At 44.9% G+C, this 17,937-nt stretch overlaps 1 pseudogene; it reads left to right on the top strand.

Annotated features, from left to right (window-relative positions):
* The first annotated feature begins 635 nt into the window (after positions 1 to 635).
* LOC146960415 (zinc finger protein 862-like) lies at positions 636 to 2,846 on the top strand (annotated as a pseudogene).
* The last annotated feature ends 15,091 nt before the right edge of the window (positions 2,847 to 17,937 follow it).

Genomic DNA, 17,937 nt, shown 5'->3' with positions numbered 1-17,937 from the left:
AAATTCAGCATTAAAGATACGCTTTGCTTTATAGCTGTGGCTTTTTTGTGTGTCGTTCTCAGGTATGTTTTGCCGGGTGTGTCGTTCTCACGGGCAGCACAAGGCTCAGCAACGAGAATTTTCATTGAAGCTTCTTGCACAACGTATAGGCAAGATGTGCTGAACGCACATATTGGGTCTCTACACCATCGCACAAGCATTGAGATGGCAGCAAGCAAAAGCAAAAGTAAACAATAAATGATGTAAATATATTTCACTGACTAATACTAAATATCTATTATGAAATAACTAATAGCTTCCATGTTTTTCATGTTCTAGGCTTGTCAATCACTGAAGCCTTTGAGCCAGTGATTAACATGGAGCATGAGGCAATAATTGGTGGGTTTAAATGCCTTTACTGGCTGCTAAAACATGAAATTGCCCACCATACAAATTATGGAGCCTTGCTTGATCTTGCCAAATTACTTGGCTGTGACTACTTCTCCAAACTTCAGGTAAATTATTTGAATGTATATTTTGTGGTGTTGACAAAGTTTTCAAAACACTATAAATGTTATGTGTTATATTTATCTTTCTATCTTTTTTTTTAGATTGACAAAAGAGCCAATTATAGATCCCACAAAATTGTTGATGAGATGTTGGAGATCCTGGCCAGTGTTGTGGAAAAACCAATTCTAGAGGCGATCAGACTCTCTACTGCCATTGGCCTTGAGGTGGATGAGTCCACAGATATGTCCATGACCAGGCAACTGGATATACATATTAGGTACTACTACGGTACTACTAATTTTACAATGAATATAATCTGACTTTATGCTGGATAAATGAAAATAATATTAATAAAATATTTTTTAGATACCTGGACAGAGAAGGCCAACTTTTTTGTCAGTTTCTTGACATGGTGCCACTAAATGATGGGAAGGCAGATACCGTTGCAGATGCCATCCGTGAGGTGATCACAGTCAAAGCCATACCAACAGATCGGATTTTTGGTTTGGGGACAGATGGTGCTGCTGTGATGACAGGTAAGAACTGAAAATAAGTTTAATTTGAGGTATAGTTACTACTAAATACTGATTATTGTAATATCTATCTTTAAGGACGTCAGAATGGTGTTGCCAAAAAGCTGACAGACTCCTGGCCACAGCTAGTGTCTGTGCACTGTGCAGCACACCGCCTTGCTCTTGCGTGCAAAGATGCTGCAGACAACGTGCCAGTCATGAAGACATTTAGAGGGCACCTGCAAGACCTGCACATCTATTTCAGAAATAGTGCCAACCGCACAGCTGTGCTGAAAGCAGCTTCAAATGTGTTAGGAGTGGACAGCCTGAAAATAACTGTAAGCATTCTAATAATTTTTCTTTGAGACAAACTGTTAGCAAAAATTGGATATACAAATTGCCTTTCCCTGCCTTGCCTTTTCTACATTTTAAGATAATTTTCCACACCACTGTCTTTGATTTTATGTGTCCTCTTTATGTGTTCTTTTGACATTAGGAGGTGAAGGACACAAGATGGCTGTCCCAAGGCACAGCCATTTCTACTCTGCAGAGGAATATGGCAGCTGTGCTTGCAGCTCTTGCAGAGGAGGCGGAGAATAAGGACCCCGTAGCAAGGGGTCTTTATACTTACTGTGCTACGTACAGGTTTGTGGCTGCCGTCCACCTCCAGGCAGATGTCCTCCCACATCTGACAAGGCTTTCAAAACTCTTCCAAAAGGAAGATGTAAACTTTCTGGCTATCAAGAAGCACGTAAGTTGATTTTAAATGAGTACACACACACTTTTTTATGGAAAACTATGAAAAGAAAAAACATTAGCTTTAATATATTCATTTAATATTTTAGGTGCCTGTTACAATTGAGGCCATTCGACAAATCAAGGAGGCAGGAGACAAGCAGCCTCCAGGGTCATATCTCAGTGGGTTGGAAGATAGAGGCAGAGGAGGAGAGGAGACGCCACAGGGGTGATCCTTTTGACCTCACCTCTTTTTGGACCCGTTTTCGCACTCAGGTATTGAATGTTCAATGTTTCAAGTTACAAACTTAAAAAAATTGTATAATAACATGTCATATTACTAATTTAAAAAATCGAATTTTCAAAAGGTAATGGAGCCATACTTGGACCATCTCATTGAGCACCTTGAGAGGAGATTCCCACAGATGAACATCCTAGGTGCATTCAACATACTCAGTCCACAAGCAGTGGAGAAGGGAGATGATGACTTTCAAGGGAACTTACAACTGCTTGCCCAAAAATTTCCCACTGTGGATGGCAGGGCAGCTCTGCAAGAATGGACCAGCTTCAAGGTTCATGTGGGCCAAGGCATCTTTAAGGTAAGCAGCAGAACTAAAATGTTGAATGATTTCATAGAAATGTTTTTTTAAAACTTCTGTTTTCCTAACAATTTTTACTCTTTGCTTTATCCTACTAGGATAAGTCACAGCTGGAGGTAATGAAAGAGCTGGCCTCTGACTTTGATGAGCTGAAGCTCCTGTACCCAAACCTGGCCCAGCTCTCTGCAATTGCACTGACAATTCCTGTGTCCAGTGTCAACTGCGAGAGAGATTTCTCGGCTATGAACAGGGTGAGTATTTTGTTTTCACTTTTCTGCTAGCAGTTTAAGAAGGTACACATTTGTTTAATGTCAGTTATTTGATTGTTTTCCAATAGATCAAGACAGACCTCAGGAACAGGCTGCAGGGGAAAAGCCTAACTGCTTGCCTCCGTATAAAAATAAATGGTCCCTCTGTGGCTGACTTTGACTACAATAAGGCTCTGGAGGAGTTCTTTAAGAAGCCAAGACGGATCACTTGCAGTGATCCAACCTGCACCCTGTGCAAGTAGAAGAGGTCACACAGCATACCTCCTTAGGCCTGAGTTCCCTGTTCCCCCTTGGCCATGTTTGCACTTTTTTATTTATGTTAATTTATTTTACTTTTAAATTTGACCAGAAATGGCTTGTTTTCTTAGATTCACTTGGATTTTACTTAAGTTTAAACAATTGATATTATTTATTTTTATTTTATTTTTTTTGTGTTTGTTAAAACTGTATTGAGTAATGTTAATAAATGGCTTACAATAACACATAATTGTCATGTTCAATTTTTTTTTTTTTTTTTACAAAACCGCCGGTGGGCTTCTCTAGCGGCCCTACCACCAGGCTTAGCAAGTTTTCTGGGGGAAACCCTGCTGGGGTCCTGGGTGATGGTGAGTGCTCTGCGTGTTATGGCTATGGTGTTGAGGTCAGAGAGGATGGGGGTGGGGAGGCCAATGATTTTGGCAGCTCTGTGAGTGATTTGTGTCAGTCTTTTTGTGTTGGGGGATGACAACATGTTGAAGAAACAGGAGGAGCAGTAGAGGAGGATGGGCTGCATCCTTGTTATTTCGTTTCTGACATATTTTTAGTATATTTCAAAGTTGTAAAAGTTGGGGTATGATTTTTCTGTGGTGGATAAATCATATTGCCTTTTGTTAATTGCTTCTTTGCTCAATACTGCATATGGCAGCGGCCATCCAACGTAATGATTAGCCGCTGATAGATAGGTTGTGATAGGGGATCTGTCCGACAGGCAATATCCAAAGAAATACATCACTCCATAGCTGCTTCGCACACACACACATACAGGACTTGATCGACTTACTTCATGATGGTCTGAGATGAAAACTGGGCTTGAATTATGGTCAGCACACACGCAGGTGCAGGTGACATTACTTCGGCTCCCCAGTGGCACACGCAGACACACCTCCACCCAGACACACCTCATGCTCGCTCCCACACTGCATGTAAATTTTCAATTATGTTCTTACTTTTGTGCTTTTTTCTGTATGACTACACAACTACAGAACATCTTCTATATGCCAGCTATGCTTCAAACTGAAGTTGAGCAACAGCAAGCAGTGCTATGCTGGAAGTCCGCTTTGCGGCTCCCTTAAATCAGTGGTTCTCAACCTTGGGGTCCCGACCCCAATTGGGGTCGCGAGATGATTTCTGGGGGTCGCCAAATCATTTTGGAAAAATATAAATGCGCAAAATTAATGTAGCTCTGACCGGACGTTAGAAGGACGACGAGCGGTTGGTCTCAAACACGCATTTTATTACTCAAACTACACCAAAACAACAACAACGAACCTGTCCACTAGTCTCATGTCTGCCCTTCTCATTCACACATTATCAGAGCAAAGAAATGTTTTTTTTTCTCCCCGGTCTGCTGTCAGCAGGGTCGGCGGCTGCAGCAGCCTCAAGCCGGCGGCTGCAGCAGCCTCGGAGCGGGGGAGAGAAAAAAAAGTGTAGGCTATTTCTTTTACTCTGTGAAGATCTCCTACAACGGAGTCGAGGAGAAAGCAAACGGGACAGATCTGCCCAGTCCCTGAGCAGCGCACGTTTCACAGACAAGCCACAACACAGAGTGTAAACAACGTTACCTATCAGCACCATGGACAGCTGCAGGTGGGGGGCGTTCACAGACAGTCTGAAATCGCAGAACTTAAACTTAAACATTAGGCTACTTAAACATTATAAAAGTAAGGGTCGTTACATTAATATTAAATTACATAATTTCAAACAAAGAGTTGTTTTCTGCTTCGTTGTTTGTCCAAAATTAATTGTATCACCGCGGTGTAGGCTATGATCCTGATCTGTGCGCGTGAGATTCTGGTCAGTGAAGCACCGTGGGAAAAAAAAACAAAGAAAAAGAGAGAAAAAAACAGGCGCGTTGTTGTTTTAGCCACAGCTGCAGCAAGTGTGCTAGCTGGAAAAATGGAGCGATGGCTTAAAAGAAAAAGTGTTCCAGACAGTCAGCAGCAACAGGGGTCCCAAGATCAGCCACCAGAACCACCACCTGAGAAAAGTAGGGCACTGGCCGGGCCGACACCGGCGGCTGATAAAGGTTCGAGGCTCCGCAAATATCAGCCCGACTTCTTGAAATATGGCTTCTCCTTCACAACAAAAAACAGCATTGACTACCCACAATGTGTCATTTGCTCTGAGGTGCTGGCACACGAGAGCTTGAAGCCAGTAAAACTTAAAAGACATTTAGAGACAAAACACAGCAGCTTAATTGATAAGCCAATTGATTTCTTTCAGCGCAGGGAGCGAGAACTAAGAAAAAAGAAAAAAAAAAACAGTGGTCAGTGAATATACTACTGTCCCTGCTAGGGCCCTGGCAGCTTCATATGAGGTGGCATATCTGGTGGCTCAATCGAAAAAGGCTCACACGATTGCGGAGAGTCTCATCCGTCCCGCAGCTGTAGCAATGACAAAAGCAATGCACGGGGAAAAAATATCTAACAGTCTTTTAACCATTCCCCTGTCAAATGACACCGTGGGGCGCCGCATTCAGGACATAGCAGATGACATTAAAAATCAACTCATTGACAGAGTGATGAAGAGTGGAAGATTTTCCCTGCAACTTGATGAGTGCACAGATGTGTCAGGAGATGCACAGCTGCTGGCCTTTGTGAGGTACAGCTACGAAGGGAAAATGCACGAGGATATGTTGTTTTGCTCATCAATGGAGGGAACATGCACTGGACGGGACATTTTCAACAAGCTCAACAGTAACATACAAAAAGAGGGGCTGAGATGGGAGAGCTGTGTATCTGTGTGCACAGATGGAGCTGGTGCTATGCAGGGGGCAAGAAAAGGTTTGCGGGCCTGCGTGCTGGAGGTAGCCCCCCATGTGAAATTTCTGCACTGTATGATCCACAGGGAAGCACTTGCTGGCAGGTGTCTCGAGCCAGAGTTTCGTGATGTTCTCCAAACATCAGTCAAGATCGTTAATTTCATTAAATCACGGCCACTGCAAAGCAGACTCTTTGCCACACTCTGTCATGAAATGGGATCAGACCACGAAGCACTTCTCTTTCACACAGAGGTCAGGTGGCTTTCTCATGGCAAAGTTTTAACGAGGCTCTTTGAACTGCGTGAGGAGGTCCGCATATTTTTATCAGACTGTAGTTCTCCTCTTGCTGACTATCTGACTGACCCAAAGTGGGTCGCAAGCCTCGCATATTTAGCCAGCATTTTTGACAAACTAAACAGCTTAAACTTGTCCCTACAAGGCCCAAACACAAATGTCCTTATTCTCTCTGATAAGGTCACGGCATTTAAGCGAAAGCTGGAGCGGTGGGCTGTGCGAGTGGAAGGGGGAAGTGTTGAAATGTTCCCTGAGCTTGATGACTTTATGGAGAGTTACGACATAACCATTCAAACTATGAAAGGAATTATTACCTCTCACCTCAGGAGCTTGCTTGAAAGTTTCAATAAGTACTTCCCAAATGATGACACGCCGGAAAAGTACGACTGGATACGCCAGCCTTTCACCACCTCCACCACCGCGCATCACCTGCCATCAGAGCTGCAGGACGCCCTGCTAGATCTCTCCTCTGACCGCACATTACAGACTGCTTTCTCGGCATGCGCACTGGAAGAGTTCTGGTTGTCAGTAGCAACAGAGTACGCAGCATTGTCAAAAGCTGCAACCGATGTATTGTTCCCATTTGCATCCACGTATCTGTGCGAAAAGACATTTTCTGCGCTGACACATATGAAAAACAAATACAGGTCACGACTCAGAGTTGAGAGTGATCTTCGCGTGGCCGTGTCTCACATAAAGCCAAGAATGCAGCTGCTCTGTTCCAACAAGCAGCCCAGTCATCACATTAAATGGTTGCAGCTATTTGGCTTAGTGAAGAAAAAAAGATAAAGAGTTAAGAGTTTTTGTTAACAAAAAACTCTGCTTTTGACAAAGTTGTTATTTTTCATCTTTAAGCAGATGTTTAAAATGTCTTGGGCTGTTTTTCTCCCCAGTGTGTTTTGTTAAGGCTTATCGCGCGCTGTTATCGTTTTATTTCATTAAAAAGAAAATAAAGTTTGCGTTATTTGCTTACATTTTAACCGCAAAATGATGGGATGTAGCGACATTGTCTGTCTGTTACTCACGTGAAAAGTTAACCTCTTGATGCTGCTTCATGTTTTTCAAAAAATTCCAATGTGTTTCAAAAATAAAATGATATTGATCGGATTCATTCAGCACTGCGGACAGCGCTTTATCCATCATGCGTAGTGTGAGTGAGTGTGTGTGTGTGTGTGTGTGTGTGTGTGGGGGGGGGGGGGTCGCGGACAGCAGTGCATGTTGAATTGGGGGTCGCGACTCAAAAAGGTTGAGAACCACTGCCTTAAATGACCAGCGCGACTGAACTTTGACGTCAGTCACGTGACGAGAGGCCAAAGCGGCTGAAAATATTTGCCGCTTTGGAAGCTGTCTTGTCTGACGCCCGTCCTCAGGCGTTTTTGACGCTTTGGAAGAAGTGTGAACGCACAGTAACAGACTACAACCTGACCACACTGACCAGCCTAGTGTAACAGACTACAACCCGGGATCGACCACAGAGCAGTCCCGGCGGCAAGGGCGGGCCTGGGCGGGCCTGGGCGGGCCGTGCCCGCCCACGGAGTCAGCTGTGCCCCCCCTGGACTGGAAGCTGTTTATTTTATTTGGGATTTGGTTTTTACCTCGGAGTGGCCAACTCTCTATTAATCCTATCTTGATTAGCGACGATGACCGCAGGTGCTCGTCCTGTAGGATCTCAACTCTCTGATGCACACAGCCCAAAGCCTCCTAGCTCATCATCACCGCAGCACAGACTGAATCTCTGAGATCCTGCTCATCAAGCCTGTAACAGGCCGACCCGCGGTTGTTGAAAAAAAAAAAAAGACTCGAACACGCGCGGCTCGAACCAGCGCGTCCACACCGGCCGGGTTGGGCCGTCCATGCTCACTTAGCCCAAAAGAACAGCTAGGCAGACCAGTCCAGAGAGCAACAAAGAGGAGCAGAGAGAGACAGCAGAGTAACAGGTGTGTCTCTGTGTGTGTGTGTGTGTGTGTGTGTGCGTGCGTGCGTACCTGCTGTAAATGATAGGCTAATTATCATAGAAGGCTGAAAATCTCAGGACATGTCTGCTCCAACTATTCAGCAGTGTATTGCTAAAGCATGTGTGGGCCTTCTGTCATATAGATATCTTGACAGTAGCTCCAGCTATCAAGATAGAGATGAGAATAGGGCAGAAGTGGAAGAAGACAGTGGCCTGAAGAGCTCCATGGTGAAGCAGAGGAAGGATTGTCACTGGCCAGTCCAGGCCATGAGTTTTGTTTTTGCTCTCCAGCCACAGCTCTACACTAGACCAGTTCTGAGTTCAGTTTCATACACATCAAACATTCTTGCAATTACAATGATAGGAACCTCAGTCAGTGGGTAATACTGCTTTTTTTTTTAAAAAGCAATATTGTCATTTCCCTCTATTTTTCCTCAGAGTACAACCAGAATGCCTCAAATGTGTTAAAGGGGGGATCCATAATAATCCATATTTATGAGGATTCATAATAATAAACTAAACTACACTACATTAGACAGTAAATAGTTTGAAAAAGTGCGCCCCCCTGAAAAAATGTAATGCCCCCCCTTTAATTTGTTTCTGCAGCCGGGTCTGCCACAGAGGCCGAGTACGTCAGCAGACCGGCTGCTGTCTCTGTGATGTCCCGGTCATTGCTCATGTGCTCTTGTTGTCGCTGCCATTGTGTTAGTAACGTTAACCCCCCCCCCGAACAGCACCCTCTCGCTGTTCTGGGACCTGATAATGGGAAATTTTCTCTGGCCCTACCTGGGCGAGTCAGCATCTGAAATCCCTCGCTCTGAAGGGCTAGACTCAAGACCACATGCTGCTGTGCCATAAAGACTACTAGTCTAGCAGCAAGTCCTCAAAAAAGGCTTTAGTTTTTGAGATACCCCTACCTGAGGTAGAACAAAACACAACTGTGTTTTTTTTTTATTCTTCAGGGTCTCCTATTCATGAAATGGGATGTTGTGACCTTTTATTCAATCAAGAATCAAGAAGTTTTGTTTCTATCGACATGGCGTCATTATTTTCTTTACAATATCTGACCAGTATTGGCAGCAGCTTCACATGTCCGTGGTTGGAGGAATCAATAGACAGGGAAACAAACTCAACCTGTTCTAGGTCCTGTGTTACCATGTTGGTTGCCCATGGTGCAAACACATTATTAACTATAGTTTGACCTTTGGTCCGAGCACATGAAAACTTCGGCTCGTACAGCTTTTTCGTCAGCTGTGCTGTGCAGTCTAGAGACCTGAAACTGTGATTATGTCTCACGGTGTGGTAAGCCAGGATGCCCTCCTGCACAGCTATTTCGAACTCTTTCTGGGAAGGTGCTGCCTTTTTATAAAATGTAGTGATGGATGGTGTACTTGCATTGGCAATCATAGCATTTTTATGTTTTTTTGCACGCTGATGCTCTACCACAGAAAATCTTCCCCCACTGGAAATTGAAAAAGAAGACTGGCAAAGGGTGCAGTGGACCATTGTGTCATCTTGGCTTTGGCGACAGGGGCGTATGAATGGAAATTCCTCTTGGATTTTGTCAGTAAAATGACATTTGCGTTTCTTTGAGAGAGCCATCTTCCTGTCTGCTTGTCTTCCTTCACAATATCTCACTTCTTTTCTCCTTCTTTCTTCTCTCCTTACTCTCTCTTCACTTTTCACATCACCCCTTCACTCTCTCCTGCCTTTACTCAGTTAACTTCCTGCACTCTTCTGCTCTTTTCCTCATCTTCTCTCTCCCTCACTCACCACTCTTCCTTTACACTCTCTTATTCTACAACAGAGCAAAAATAGGTAATATTATATTGTGATCTCATGGTTATCTAATACACATTACAACTTCACCAACACCAGTGACAGTTTGGCATTAGTTATCTTCAATTCAGATATACATACGCACTGTGATAATCATCCTTATTTTACTTCACCTAACCTACACACAGCCAAGTCTAGTTCAAGCTCCCAAAATAAATGGGTTCATACAACAAAACTTACCTTAACACAGGTGCATTCACATTCTCTTCTATCTTCTGCTCTTTGGGAAGAAAAAGTAAACAACTCTGCCGCATATTCTGTTTCCGGGTACCGCGACGTAACGTCAGTACGTTAGTTTCACTGGCTACCGTAATAACTGGAGTTTGCGTCAGTGCGCAACTTTTTTTCTCTCCCATTCAAATCGGGGACAGCTTTAACCGGGGACAGGTCGGCCAAATCGGGGACTGTCCCTGAAAATCCGGGACGTCTGGTCACCCTACACAAAGAGCACGGAGCAGCCCGAATGGACAGGGATGAAAGGGACATTGTACAGATAATGCTGTTTACGCAAGACAGACAGAACCCCTTTGATTTGGAGAAAGTTCCTGCTGAGCTAATCAGTGTTGCAACTGGACAAGTTGCATCACAACAGGTGACAAAGTATCTCTCAAGCTTTCTGGAAGATGGGGAAAAGAGAAGAGCAACTTTCATTGATGAACGCCTAAAGAGTGAAACACCAAAAAGTTTCTGGGACCCTGAGAAAAGACCAAAAATGGCAACCTTTACAGATGTAGCTACTCTTCAGGAGGCTCCGGGCTGCTTCAAAACAAAGAGATGTGTCATTGGAAAGTGTGATGTCTCATGAATTGGCTGCTGTCCCACCATCTCTCTTCTATGATGATGGGGCGATGAGAAAATGCACAAAAGCAAACCTTGCAAAGAAGCTGGAGTCCGTAGTAGAAGTGATGCAGGAACTGCCTGAAATGACAGAGAAATTTGCTTACATCATTGATGGCATGGCTATGCTACAAAGTCTCTATGATTCAGCCTTTGAGACTTTCAGTGATCTAGCAGAATGCATTCTGAAGAAAACATTGTCACTTCTAAATAGGAAACAAGAAATAAAATGTGTGGTCATGGTATTTGACATGGAGAGGCAACGGAGAGGTGCAACTGATGGCAGACCTACACATGTTATAACTGGGAATACTAAGGTTCCAAACTACAGGAATTACTTGAGAAGTAGTGGAAACAAGACTGTGCTGTGCATATTTGTGAGCAACTACATCATCACTGCAGCCTCACAGAGAATGCACTCTGATGACTCCATCATCTTGGCAGGTGGATTTGAGAAAGGTGAGGAGGTGAAGAGTGTTTGCAAAGCAGGTGTCAGCATTTTGACATCACTGTACAGTGATCAGGAGGAGGCTGACACAAGAATGGTGCTGCATGCCATACATCTTTCAGAATCATATTCTCGCATTATTGTTATGACACAGATGTGGAAGTACTGCTGATATGCTATGCAAGCAAAGGAATGTTTGGCTCGTCCACAGTGTACATGCATGCAGGCCATGGAATGAGAGAGAGATATGTCCCCATCAACACCATAACACAAAAACTTGGAAAAGACATGTCAAGCTGTCTTCCAGCGTGCCACGCGCTCACTGGCTTCGACACAACAAGCAGTTTGTACAGGATAGGAAAGAATACAGCCTTTACCAAGCTTGAAGACGCATCTCTCATAGATCTGGCACATTTTGGACTCTCTCCATCCTTGGAAGCCTCTTTGCCAGTGGCAAGAGAATATGCACTCCTGCTTTATGGCAAAAAGAAAAAAGAAAATGGACGGATGTGCACAACATTAGATGAACTGAGGTTCTTACTTGCATCAACTACAGATGCATCCTCTGCAAATCTGCCACCAACAGAGGATGCATTTGAACAACACGTACAGAGAGCAATGGTTACATGCTGCCATTCCGACATGCTGCCACTCCGACATACCGCCATTCCGACATTCTACTATTCAGACATGTCACCATTCAGACATACCACCATTCCGACAGTTTCGTCCCGCCATTCCGACAAGGCTTTAATTTCCATAAGGAAATGTGCGTTACTCCGAGCGGTGGTTAGGTGAATGTGTGTATGTTTTTTTTTTTTTTTTTTCATGTTTTAAGACATGTGTACAGATGTGATACAGTCAGTGGAAGCTTAATAAATAAACAAACACAGAGTCTCGCCATTTACAATCACACACTCCGATGTCAGTTCGTAACCAACTGGCACAAGGCAGTCCTGCTGCAGGCGGACCTAGGCTCGCGCTACTGGTGCGTCCAGGGAAGCAATAATCAAAGTTGCTACTTAGTCTGAGTCTCTGTATTTCAATGAACTCAAAACGCGCCCATCACAGGCGGCATATAATAAACAATTACACACAGATCAACAGAACCCGAAAGCCCCCCCCCCCACTGTCCATTAAGTCCGAGTCCCAGCTGTGGGAATGAGTGTGTATGTGTGTGGGTGCGCGAGCGCGAGCGCACAGTCACCGTCCGTGCCGGCGTGTGTGTGTGTGTGTGTGTGTGTGTGTGTGGTGAGGGTGAGTGAGAGAGAGTTTGTTTGTCCTACTGTCCACACGGGAGAGACGCCGCGGCTCCTCCGAGGTGACCACCAGTCCTCTCCCTCGTCCCGCTTGGCTGAAAACGGCCCGGCCGTGCGGTGTCCAAACGGGCCTTTATGATCCACAGGGTAATCCACCAGGAAAAATAATCCACTATGCCGCTTTGGAATTGCCGCCACAGCAGCCGTCCAAACGCCGACTGTGTCTCTCACTCTCCTCCCCTCTCACCACGTCACTTCCCCATTTAAACCCTCGGTCCCACTAATGCACTTTTACGCATTACGCACACAACTTACAGCAAAAAAGAAACATTCATTCATTCATTAAAGGTCCGCACGTCCCCGTGCGCAAACCACAAGGATAATTGATCATTTCCTGGCCTAATACACAATGAAAAAAACCTGGGGAGCAATCCTGCAAATCAACTACCCCAGCTGGCCAGGCTAAACCCAGTGGATCACTACAAGTTGTTGCAACTTTGGGGAATTTACTCCTGGTAAAAAGGCTTACAAACATGGACCAGGACAGCTTCATAATACGCACAAAAATGCAAAGGAAACGAAAGGTAAGTTTAAAAAAAATATAGCAACAGCATTAAGTAGTCAAAATATGTGTTTTACGCGCCTGCCTGTTCAGCTCCGTTTACATGTAAAAAGACATTTCGTTGCGTACAGTAATCAACAGACAAGCAGGAAAGCTGGTCCATGGAAAAAAAGAAAATAAAGAGTCAGAGCCTCTCTCTCTCTCTCTCTCATGCTGTCATTCATTTCAGCACTGAGACAGCGGACAGCGCGCTTGGTCATAGTTCAGCACTACAAAATATCAGCAGTTCACTCTTCACCGATAAATCCATGGCACTGTCCATATATGAGGCAGAAAGAGAACTCAACAACGTTTCGAGCGACTGGCTCTGCATCGTATTTGACTCGTACAGCAATAATAATAAAAATAATAATAATAAATAATTCATTTCACATGTAAGGGGAGCTGAACATATAGTTTTCATTCACAAACCAATGTGGGAGAGCTCCAAGACGCGTGTGCCAGACGCACAGAGGCATGCGTAAAACACCGACCTGTTTAGTTAATCTTTTAGTTAATTTTCGTTTCTTTTGGATTTTTGTGCGTATTTTGGAGCCGTTTTGGTCCATGTTTGTAAGCCTTTTTTCCCTCTGAATTATATTTTCTAAAGTGCAACAAGTGGGTTTGGAGTGTGTGATTGAAAGCACGGTCTGCTTCCCGTTCAAGGCCTATCACCTCCTTCGTTGGTTTACGAGGTTGTGGAGTCCCTCTGCTTAAAATCTGAAGCTTTGAAATCGTCTGCCGTTAGAAATATCTGACCAATCTGTGTGCTTTAATGAGATGCACTGGACAAACTGCTATTTTGCGCCGGCATATCATTAGTGCAAAATCGTGTTTTACGCATGCCTCTGTGCGTCTGCAGATCAAATTGTCTATAATTAAACTTGGAGCCAGACCCGGCCAGGCTACAGGAGAGATCAAAAATATGCAGGGGTCCAGGACCCCCATGAGAACCACTGATCCTGTTGAACGTATTGTAACCACTGTGATACAATAATAAAAAAACAACACTGATCTGATTCACCGGCGTAGCGGTCCCTCTCTCATTAACTCTCTAGCTCTCTCGACCACAGCTGCAAACTAAGTAGCACAGCGCCAATAATAATAATAATAATAATAATTAAGCAATATCACACGAGAGGGAGTGCTGTTGTACTGTATATCAGCACGGCTGTGATTCGGTCGTAGGCACGAGGCCGCAGGCCGAGTGCCGCAGATAATCCCACCGTGCTGATATACAGTACAACAGCACGACCTTGAGTGTGATATTGCTTTTATACAACAGTGCTACGAGCGCATTTTTAGAACAGTAATAAACTACAAGAGATTATGATTTGTTTGTTTATTTAATCATTTATTTGGCTCCGCCAACAGAAATAGTTCTGCAACTGGAAGGGAGACAAGGCTGTTGCCAGGCAACACATAAACATTAAACTAGCTTGCTACTAGCTGCTAGGTTTTCCACCGAGCTGCTTCCAGTGCTGGTTCTGGTTCTGAGCCCGTGTCTGATCAGCACCGCAGCAACAGGACCAGCGTGAAGACACAGAGACGTTATCGATACCGTATTACATTTGTTTATCATCTATGTAATCAATATAAACACAGTTGAAGCTAAGTAGCTGAGCTACGTGGCTAACAACAGCTAAAGCTAATATCAAAACACATCACCGTCAAAACGTAGTTGCCCCCGCGGCGATTTTTTCCCCAGCCGGGTTTAGTAGAGATTTATCTCCAATTAGACGGACCAGGTCAGGTCCAGGTTTTAATGTTCAGGTCCGTTTATAACTGTAGCAGCAGCAGCAGCAGCAGCAGCAACAGCAGCAGCAACAGCAGAGAGATGGGGCAGCTCCTGTATGGGGAGCGTGGCTCTGACTTAGCTCCTGTCCAGCTGAACAGCGGAGTGATTATGTCTGTGAAAAGTCCCAGTGCTGTTATACTGTATATCAGCACTATGGAATGTCTCGTTGTCCAATCAAATTGCTCGGTTGGGACCGGTCGGAACTAACTGTTGTATAATGCATTTTATAATCGAGATGGGATGTGACAAGGGCGTTGACCAGAGTCAAAGTGCTGTTAGAGGAGAGAGATGGGCAGGCAGGGAGGCGGTGATCATTATTAACCTACACATTTAATGACCTTATGTCGGAATGGCGGGACGTTTCCAAAAAAGGAAAGTACCGCCATTCCGACAATGGAAACAAAAATTGTCGGAGTGGTGGGACGTTTTCAATTAATGGAAGTGCCGCCATTACGACAATTAGACGTCAATGTCGGAGTGGCGGTATGTCGGAATGACCCGCGGATACCGAGAGCAATGTATCAGACTGCTATATGGTGCCACAGTCACATCCTCAAACCACTGATATGAAGTCCTATTGGCAAGGGATGGACCGTCAGCAATGGAGCAATACAACCAGTCCTGTTCATAAAACCCCCTGCACCTACGGAGGTGAGAGACATAACACATTTATACTGCAAAGACCCCAACTGTGGAGAGAGTGGAAAGTGCCAGTGCCTCTCAGTTGGTCTTCCCTGTACAGAGTTCTGCACCTGCTGTGCAGAATGTCTCACCAAAGTGTCTGATGAACCTGACATTTGACATACCAGGATTACTTCATCCATTCAGCACTTACACAAGCTCACACACACACACACACACACACACACACACACATTGACTGTGCGCTCGCGCACCCCCGCACACACACATACACGCCGGGATGGACAGTGACAGTGCGCTCGCGCACCCACACACATACACACTCATTCCCACAGCTGGGACTCGGACTTAATGGACAGTGGGGAGGGGGAGGTCTTTCGGGTTCTGTTGATCTGTGTGTAATTGTTTATTATATGCCGCCTGTGATAGGCGCGTTTTGAGTTCAGTGAAATACAGAGACTCAGACTAAGTAGCGACTTTGATTATTGCTTCCCTGGACGCACCAGTAGCGCGAGCCTAGGTCCGCCTGCAGCAGGACTGCGTTGTGCCAGTTCCCCTTATATCCTTATTGTAAGGGAAATTGTTACAAACTGACATCGGAGTGTGTGATTGTAAATGGCGAGACCATAGCTGTGTCCCAATTCAGGGGCTGCAGCCTTCGGAGGACCCAGCCTACGCGGTCTCCGGAGGCAACGGCTTCGGAGGCTCCTCCGGGGGCCGCATCAACGGTCGGTAAATGAGACGGTCTAGCCTTCAGAGCACTTCCTGATCCGAACGTAAACAACGGCGTAACGTAAACAACGGCCGGACGTTAAACATTTAAAAGTGGCGCTTGCAACAGCTCTACCGCTCCTCCGCCCCTCACTTTTTTTTTTTTTTTTTTTTTTAAAGAAGTAGAATCAATACAAGGGCAGTTATCATTAATATACTAATAAACAAACCATTGAACAGCAGCCAGGGGGGTAGGCTATTGAATAGAGAATAAAGAGAGCACAAGTATTTCATAGCTTTCTTATTAAAAGTTGTCACACACAAGATGCTTTGCCTCTGCTCCTCACCTGTGCAGCCAGAGCAGAGCAGAGCTCAGCAGCGGGCAGCCACACCTCCGAGCCGCAGAGCCGGGTTACCATGGCTACAGCACAGAGCTGCTCCGTTCGATAGCTAACGGCTAGGTTGCTAATAACAACAACGGTGCAGCAAAGCATCTTGGGATACGGGAGGCCGCGAAGGATAGTAGCGATGCATCCTCCGAATGCAGGGGAAAGGAGGACGCATTTGGAGGCTGCATTTGGAGGACCCTTCGAATTTAGACGAATTGGGACAGCCTTCGCGCAGCGCTGTGACGTAATCGGCCTTCAAATCCACCCTCCGAAGGATGCAGCCCCTGAATTGGGACACAGCTTTTGTGTTTGTTTATTTATTAAGCTTCCACTGGCTGTATCACATCTGTACACATGTCTTAAAACATAAAAAAAAAAAAACACACACACATAGGCCTACACCTAACCGCCGCTCGGAGTAAGGCACATTTCCTTATGGTAATTAAAGCCTTGTCGGAATGGCGGGACGAAACTGTCGGAATGGCAGGACGTTTGCATGTCGGAATGGCGGTATGTCGGAGTGGCAGCATGTCGGAATGGCAGCATGTAACCTTCCTGAACAACGGGAAGTTCACAGAGAGCGAGGTGCGGGCAACGCGAGAAGTGGCGCGTAACCGCACGTCGAAAGGGCGAATGCGCGCATCAAGGATTTTAAAATCCTTCAGGTCATCCCCTCCCACCTAAGGAGTTCCGCTGACGTGCTGGTGCTGCTGTGCTGCGCATTAGTTAATCTCCAACAGCCACTGATCAGAGAAATAAGCACCACTCTTTCTGTCAACTAATTGGTGGCATTCCTCTTCACTGTCCTGGCATGAATCTAAAAGGGAAAGGAAAAGTAAAACTGGTCACCAATTAGTTGACAGAAAGAGTGGTGCTTATTTCTTTGATCAAAATTAAATCAAAATCAATATCACTGAACTGTGTATGAAAGGTTGTAGGGCTTTTAATTTAAAACTTTTTCTTCTTTTTTCTACATGGCAGGTCTCATAAGCAACAAGCGACCGTGGGGTGGGGGTGGGGGGGTACTGAGGGACAAGAGAGATAGAGAGAGAAAAGAGAGTGAATGGTATAATCAGGGATGCAAACGGGTCAGGACCAAAAAAGAGAGGAGTGCATATTGTACATAGTTTTCAGAAGGCCAACATTTCTAGATTAAAAAAGCTTTAAAAAAAAAAAAATTCTTTTGCAATATTTCAATTTTGGAGATACTGAATTTTAGGTCTTCACTGAATGTTAGTCATAATTATTACTATTTAAATAAACTGAATAAATAAAGACATGGGATGTTTCATTCAGTGTGTAATGGACATATATAATGTGTTAGTTTAACTTTACGTACGTAGGGAACCGTGCATGTCCACAGCTCCACGGACATGTTCTGCAGTTCTTGGAGGCCACGTTCTGGTAGTGGTCTCTGATCTGGTCCACCTCCACGTTCACCTGGCCGCTCATCTGCGCCCGCAGAGCCTACAGGGGGTGAGAGAGGGTTGGGGGGGGGTTACACACCTGTCTCTGTAAATAAGTTTGACTGATTAAATGAAT

This window comes from Trachurus japonicus, unplaced genomic scaffold (assembly GCF_045865225.1).
Source record: "Trachurus japonicus isolate A0001 unplaced genomic scaffold, Traja_1.0 AP030398.1".
Lineage (NCBI taxonomy): Eukaryota > Metazoa > Chordata > Actinopteri > Carangiformes > Carangidae > Trachurus > Trachurus japonicus.
The sequence above is the reverse complement of the archived record's forward strand: the minus strand, read 5'-3'. Positions and strand labels throughout refer to the sequence as shown.